Here is a 7,856-nt window from a genome sequence, read left to right on the forward strand (position 1 = left end):
AGATAGCTTTGTTCTGAATACCTGATGGATTTACTGGAAATTTCAGGGGAAAAAAATAATCCTTTGGCATTAAAGATGTTGCAAGCTTTCAACCCAAGACACAAGCCCCCCACACGGGTTAGATGTCATTAGTGTTCATTTGTTTGATAATTGAAATAGTTGTCAGTGTTCAGAAGTTAGTTTTCATGTGAATCCAGCTTTCCTTGGGTACTTCTGTATCTGCCTTCCTGCATGGCACTAACCTAGTGAGCTACTTACTGTTTTTGATGAAATGTAGTTAGTCCTGAAGAACACTACTTGTGGTTTTCAAATTAGGTAGTGGGGATGACGTCTTTCTGTTATCACTTTAATTATGTTAATTTCCAGTTTTATTCTGTTTTTGAAAGCTTAGTAATAAATATTGTCATTGCTTTTTATAGCATCTTACCTTATACTTATTTACATCATCTTCGCTCTCATGAACTATGAGTATTTAATGTAAGAAAAACTAATATTTATATAAAATGAAAATATAATTATAATTATATAATTGTATATATTAATTATATATAATTATTTATACATTTATTTATATTTTAATTATATTATATAATTATATATTTTTACATCTATATTTATGTTCATATTGAGGTTAGAAACATCATAATTACTCATCAAATAGATCTATATTTATAAGTTATCAAATCATTCAAGAAACATTTATTTATTGTTTACCATGTTCAATATATTGTGCTTGGCTCTACAAAAAGAAAAAAAAAGAGATATATTCGGGGGCAGGTGATAAACCAACCAACTCCCACCCCCACCACCAAAAAAATAATAATCACCCCAATTACCACAAATTGTGGTAAATACTAGGAGGAAATAAGGAAGGTGCTGTAATAGAGAACACAATGGGAGGCCAACCTTAGTGTGAGTGATCAGACACATCTCCTTAGAGAAATTTCCATTTACAGTGAGACCCAAAAAGGGAAGAGAAGTTGGACATGTAAAGAATGGGAGGAAAGGGTATTCCAGACAGAAAAGGAAAAAGAAAAAGCATTTGCAAATGCCTAAGAAAGAGGAAGAGCTCCAGGTGTTCTAATTTTTCCAAGAAGGCCTGTACAGATGGAGAATGGAGCCAAAAAGGGAGTTTGCAGAGTTAAGCTGAAATCCAGTCCTCTTGGATTTTGCAGGTCATGAGGAAGAATTTGGATTTAAGTTTTGATTATGTATGTTTTAAGAAGATTGCTTTTGCTACTGTGTGGTAATTTTTTTTTCAGGAAGTCAAGAGTGGAACCAGAGCTCTTCATAGCAGTCCATGTGATAGATAATAGTGGCTTAGATTAGGTTGGTATATATATCTCACTTCTTTATCCATTCATCACCAGTTGATAATTTTTTTTTAAAGATTTTGTTTATTTGACAGAGAGAGACACAGCGAGAGAGGGAACACAAGCATGGGGGTGGGAAAGGGACAAGTAGGCTTCCCACAAAGCAGGGAGCCCAATGCAGGGCTTGATCCCAGGACCCTAGGATCATGACCTGAGCTGAAGGCAGACGCTTAATGACTGAGCCACCCAGGCACCCCCCAATTGATAATTCTTGACAAGTCTACAGGTATACATTGAAAAATATATATATATATAAATACAGGTATCCATTGATATATATATCTCACTTCATATATATATATATATATATATATATATATATATATATATATATATATATAATGGAATATTATCCAACCATAAAAAAGAATGAGATCTTGCCATGGAGCTAGAGAGTATAATGCTAAGTGAAATGTGTCAGTCAGAGAAAAACAAATACCATATGATTTCACTCATATGGTATTTAAGAATTCCACTCATATGTGGAATTTAAGAAGTAAAACAAATAAAGGGAAAAAATAAGAGAGAGAGAGACAAATCAAGAAACAGACTCTTTATAAAAAACAAACTGATGGTTACTAGGGGTGAAACAGGTGATGAGGATTAAGGAGTGCTCTTGTCATGATGAGCACAGGATGATGTATGGAAGTGTGGAATTACTAATACTGTACACATGAAACTAATATAACACTGTGTGTTAACTGGAATTAAAATAAAATTTTTAAAAAGTAGTATCAGATTGGATATAATAAAGGTAAGGAATGCCTTTAATTTTTTTTGTCATATTATCAGATGGAAAAGACTAAAGAAAGAGCACACCTAGGCATACAGAAGATAGGGAGATAACAAAGATTTAGGGGCATGGTAAGTTAGAAATGCCTATGAAAAATGTGAATGAAGATGTCAAAGGACCACATCACTGAAATTAGGGTCAAGAGATCTGGGTATCCCTCAGGGTTTCAGCTTCTTCATTAATGGGTTTTAGTGACCCTTAAGCTCTGAGGCAATTTTCAAAGTGACCTACTTCATTTTCTAAGTCTCAAATTTTTCTTCCTTATAATGTACTGTTATGTCTAGGATAATTCTAAGTAATTTGGTAGTACTCGAATGGTATAAATGATGAATAGTTGCTATTTTATAACAAGAACCCTAAACACTGCAAGATCCTGAGCCAACCATCAAATCAGGTAAATTCAGATTACCATCTTGACTTTACTAAGTTTAAAAATGTTTTTTACCCTTAAGATACTGGGAAGAAAAAGTTAACTACAATTCAAAATAATTGGAAAAGTCCATTTGCAGAATACTTTTGGGCAATTAAGATTGATTACTGATTGATTCAGAACAGGAAGATTTTTCCGGTTTAGCCAAATTCCAAAATGGGAAATAAAGAGAATGTCTACAGTTGTTTTTTGTTTTTTTGTTTTTTATTACTTTGACTTCATTTCAAAAAGAGTTCTCAAACTCTGAACTAGTAAGTTTTGGGTAACTACATGATTTGCTGTTCCCTGATATTTTATTTTGTTCCTGTAGACCTTTGCTTATGCTCTTCTTTTTTCTTGGAATGCCCTCCTATCTTTTGACAGCGTCTTCAGTAACCAGCCCTAGTGCCAGTCACTGGCACAGAGTTCCCACTCCTTCTGAGACTGCGAATGCACTTTTCTCCTTCACTTATCCTTTGCGCTCCTCACATACATATCTGTCACAGCACTTGGCACTACATCTTTAACTGTTGGCTTACTTTCCATCTTCTTTCACATAATGGTGAACTAATTGAACACTGACTTTTCTGGCACTTAATGATTATGCTGAGCACATAGTAAGATTTCGAGAAATGTACAAGGAAGACAAGAAGGCAGGGAGGAAATGAAAAAAGTTTTATTTCTTTGTTTGCTTGTTAACAGGTCTGAGAGTATTTTGCCAGCTGTATATTTCAGCACAAGAATAATCTAAATACAAGAATTCAAAATTATAATATTAAATATTCTGTTTTGTCTGCAAAACATTTTTATAATATCTATAAAAAGAGTTTTTTGAAATAGGAAGAAAAAAGCCTATTATCAACATGAATCTTTTATTAGCTTATCTCAAGCAAGCTGATGGACAAACATTTTAAGATATCGTGTCAAGTGACAGTACATGAATTATTTTTTTTGAAATTTGTATATAACACAATTCTGTTGGCTTTGTGACAATTAAAGAAACAGTTCTTTTCTGTAAACTTACATTTCAAGGCAAAAAAAAATTGCACACTATTTCCTCCATTGTCCAGAAGATAAGTTAATATCCAAAGGTAAAATGATTTAGACATCCTTATCACCAAGATCAATGTTTAATTTGTTCTCCTAAATGGATTCTTCTTTCCCCTTTTGACCTGCTATACACTCTTGGCATTCAGCATGCCTAGAGAGTGAGGTGAGTTCTTGATGGGGGATAATTCTAGCTGTTTCCAAACTGTAGTCTCCAGACAGGATAAAATATGACACTTTCAAGGTATAGACAGTCACCAGCTTATGAATAAATTGTACTGTTCTAGGAAACCTGTCATTTGGTGAAGACATAATGCTCACTTTTTTTCATAGAACTATTGCTGGAAATGGTCCCTTCTGCAGCCCACTAAAGTCTTCATAATAAGTCGACATGATAGCATTGATGGTACTCAGGAATGAAATCTTAGGATGAAACCAGTTCTCTGAGAAAGTGCTTTTAGGATTCTTATTTGGCTTATGGAAAGCACATCTTCCTCCACCCATATCTGCAACTTCACAGTGGGAACAGGGACCCCATGACCTCCACACTTGGTATGGTATCTCTCATGGTATAGGACAGGTGCTCCAGTAAAAGAAGAGAGGAGAAGTAGAAACATAAGATCCAGGTTGTAGGAATTAAAGAACTGTAAGGAAAGAGCTTCCTATGAGTGAAATCTCTTTTATCAGAGAAACACCTTCTGCTATATACTGTTTTTTCCACTCTTCTCCAGAATTTTCCTACCTTATCTCTCTGTTATTTACCTTCTCTTTTAATAATCTCTTTAAACTCATCTGTTACCACTGTAGCCTTGGCTTTTGGGGTGCCAACACAACAGAACTTCATTCCCTTCCAACCATGATGAGCCCATTTCACCATGGGACTTTTTCACATGCTATTATCTCTCCCTGGAATTTCCTATTGCCCTCACTCATCTACTCTTGCTTCTTTCACCAAATTAATTGCTATTAATTCTGATTAAATAAAACTCTCCTCTTATATGCCCCCATTGAACCAATACATTCCCCCCTAACATTTATCAAAACCTATAGTTTTAAAAAATCTATTCGTGTTTTTTTAAATTAATTCCTATAATTTCTAATAAACTGTAAGCTTCATGAGGATAGAGACCATGTGGGTTTTGGTTGATTATTATATCCCCAGAACCTAACAGGGTTCCTGGCACATGGGAAGCTTTCAATGAATGGGATTTATTTAGAAACAAATGAGTAACAATTAATAAATTCTAATAAGTATCTAATAAAACAAACATAAGTTATTTAATTATGAGAAGTTAAATTAATGAGTTAATGATCACTATATCTTTTCTAAAGGATTTTTCTCTTCACAGAACTCATCTTGGAGCTTTTGCTATGCTACTAATTCCTCAAAATTAGTAGGTAGTTCTCAGATTTCCTCATCATTCTAACAACAGAAAATAATAAGAAATCTGAAAAGTTTTCAGTAAATTCTATTTGTAATGCTTCTTTATCTTGTATCCACCTACACTTTTTTCCCCCTATCAAACCAGTGAGATAAAGGTGGCAATATGTGGCATGTATAACCCAACTTCCTACACCCAAGACAATCCTTCCTGCTGAACATCAGAATTGTCCTTACTACAAGCCATGGGCAACTATCAACTAACTTTATTGGCATCATGAAATGAAATTGACTTGTAATTCCTAAAGAAGTAAATAAAAACAAGCCCCATTTTTTCTGTTATCAGCAAGATAAACTTTTCTGGGCAACTATGATGAGGAGAACATACTTTCTAACTACCATGTTGCTTTAGTTCCAACCATACCTTAAGAATAGCTTTAAAAAATTTTTGTAGTTTTGTTATGAAAAGTTTTTCACACAAAGATTTTATTTCTTTCCTCTCATAATATATATTAGATATTGTCTCAGTTATTCCAGTTCTCTTAAATACAAATCCTAAAATGTGGGCCCCATCATTTAGATAATAGGATATCTTAGAACAGTCAGCGTGATGGACAGAATAACCTTCCCCATTCTTCCATTCCTACCCCATTCCGTAGCCTAATCCCCAGAACCTGTAAATATGTTACCTTACGTGGAAAAAACGGCTTTAAAGATGTGATTGAATTATTAATCTTGCAGTGAGGAGATTATCTTGGATTATTCAGATGGGCCCGGTGTAATCACAAGGGTCTTTAAAAGTGGAAGCTAAAGGCAGAAGAAGAGGTAGAGGCAGAGTTTTCTGGTGGGAGAAAAACTAGATGGGTCACTGCTGGCTTTGGAGATACGAGGGACCACAATCCAAAGAATACAGGCAGCCTCTAGAAACTGGAAGGGCAAGAAAACAGATTTTCCTCCAGAGCATCCAGAAAGAATGAAGCCCTGCCAAAACTTTGATTTTAGCCCATGGAGATCCATTTTGTGTTTTTGTAAGCCACTAAGTTTGTGGCACAGCGGTAATAGGAAGCAAATATAATGAGTGTTAAAACCTTGCCAAGTTCAAACAGTGAATATGGAGGGTTAGAAATAAAACCCAGACAATCTAACAAAAAAACGCATTTTATGTAACTGGCGATGTAAAAACAAACCCAAAACTGTGTACATATAAACACGCACATACAGAAAGATGGATATACAAACATAGCACATACATATATGTACAACTCTACATTTGCATACATGTATGTGTACACACACATGCATGTCATTACCAATACTGTGCTGCTCCATTCATTTTGATTATTTGGAAATGGCATAGCTTTATGATAATGAAAGTACAGAGATAAACTTGGTTTCAAAGTGCTACTAAATACTGTTTATATAGCCTGTTTTGTGAGATGCTGAAAATGTACTGCACACATAACACATAAAAGAAATTACAGTTCTGCCGGCATTATCCTCAGATTGTCAATTGATTGTGGATCATGGATTTCTTTACTCTGAGTGTGTGTGTGTCTGTATGTATCTACCTTCTTTTAAAGTATTGAGAATGTTTATAACTGTAATTGCTACTAATGATTGTTCATAAATTACTCATAATTTAAACATGAGGAATCTTGAAATCAAAACTAAAGGCACCAGGCAAAAAGTGACAACCAGGAACTGAGGAATGTGTGAAGAAACAGGAGGATATGCCAGTCCCAGAACGAGCTTAGATAACATGTGTAAATGGAAAGGTGGGGAAGCTTTCCCAAAAACCAGGCTTTGAAGTAATTTACAGGCAATTTTTACAATGTTTGGAAAGACTCAGAGTGAATGTCCACTTCCTGGAGCCAGGAAGAAGAGAGATCAATTTGCAATGCCATCATTTTCCAGTTGGATGATACTGAATCATACACTTAACCTCTCTGAACTTGATTCTCCTCTCATAAAAAAAGCACATTAGTATTTACCACATGAGGCTGTTGTGGTGATTAAATGAACCCATGCATGTAAATCACCTAGGACAGTGTCAGTGCTCAACAAATATTATTTCCTTTCGTTGTCGCTGCCATCTCACTGATACTTTGTATGCTTTAGAGCAATATATCCTTAAATTTGCTTTGTCAAATAGGCACTTTTAAATGACCTACCATGGGGGGCCTGGGTGGCTCAGTCGGTTAAGCATCTGCCTTCAGTTCAGGTTATGATCTCTGGGTCCTGGGATCGAGTCTCGCATTGGGCTCTCTGCTCTGCGGAGAGCCTGCTTCTCTCTCTCCCTCTGCTGCTCCCCTGCTCTTCTCTCTCTCTCTGTCAAATAAATAAATAAATAAAACTTTAATAAATAAATAAATAGATAAATAAATAAATAGATGACATACCACATAGGGTTTGTCCATTTTTTAATAAACTGTTAAATGAATTTAATTATATTTCTTTATTGCAGGACTTTTGAGAGTCTTCAGTATGTACTGTGGTTCTTTGAGGCGTATACATTATATAATAAGGAGCATTTCCAAATTTTATTGGACAACATAATGTTTTTCATAGAATCATAGGAGACAAATTCAATAAAAGTGTACATTTAGACCAAAAAAACAAACAGAATAAAGCTTCAAGATATAGGAACTTAGAGCTTTATCTTTGTTGTTTCATGGTTGTGTTGACTTGCAAACAAATAGTATTTAAAGAACTTTGTTCTACCTGCATGGTCCGTTTCACAGAGAGTCATGAGGATAAAATTGCACTCCATATGCAAAAGTACTATGTAGAGTTAAAAGCACCACACAAGCGTGAGATTAGTATTACGTTGTTGCACCATCTGACCTGCCATTT

The sequence above is a fragment of the Zalophus californianus genome, chromosome 1 (genome assembly GCF_009762305.2).
Source record: "Zalophus californianus isolate mZalCal1 chromosome 1, mZalCal1.pri.v2, whole genome shotgun sequence".
NCBI classification, from domain to species: domain Eukaryota; kingdom Metazoa; phylum Chordata; class Mammalia; order Carnivora; family Otariidae; genus Zalophus; species Zalophus californianus.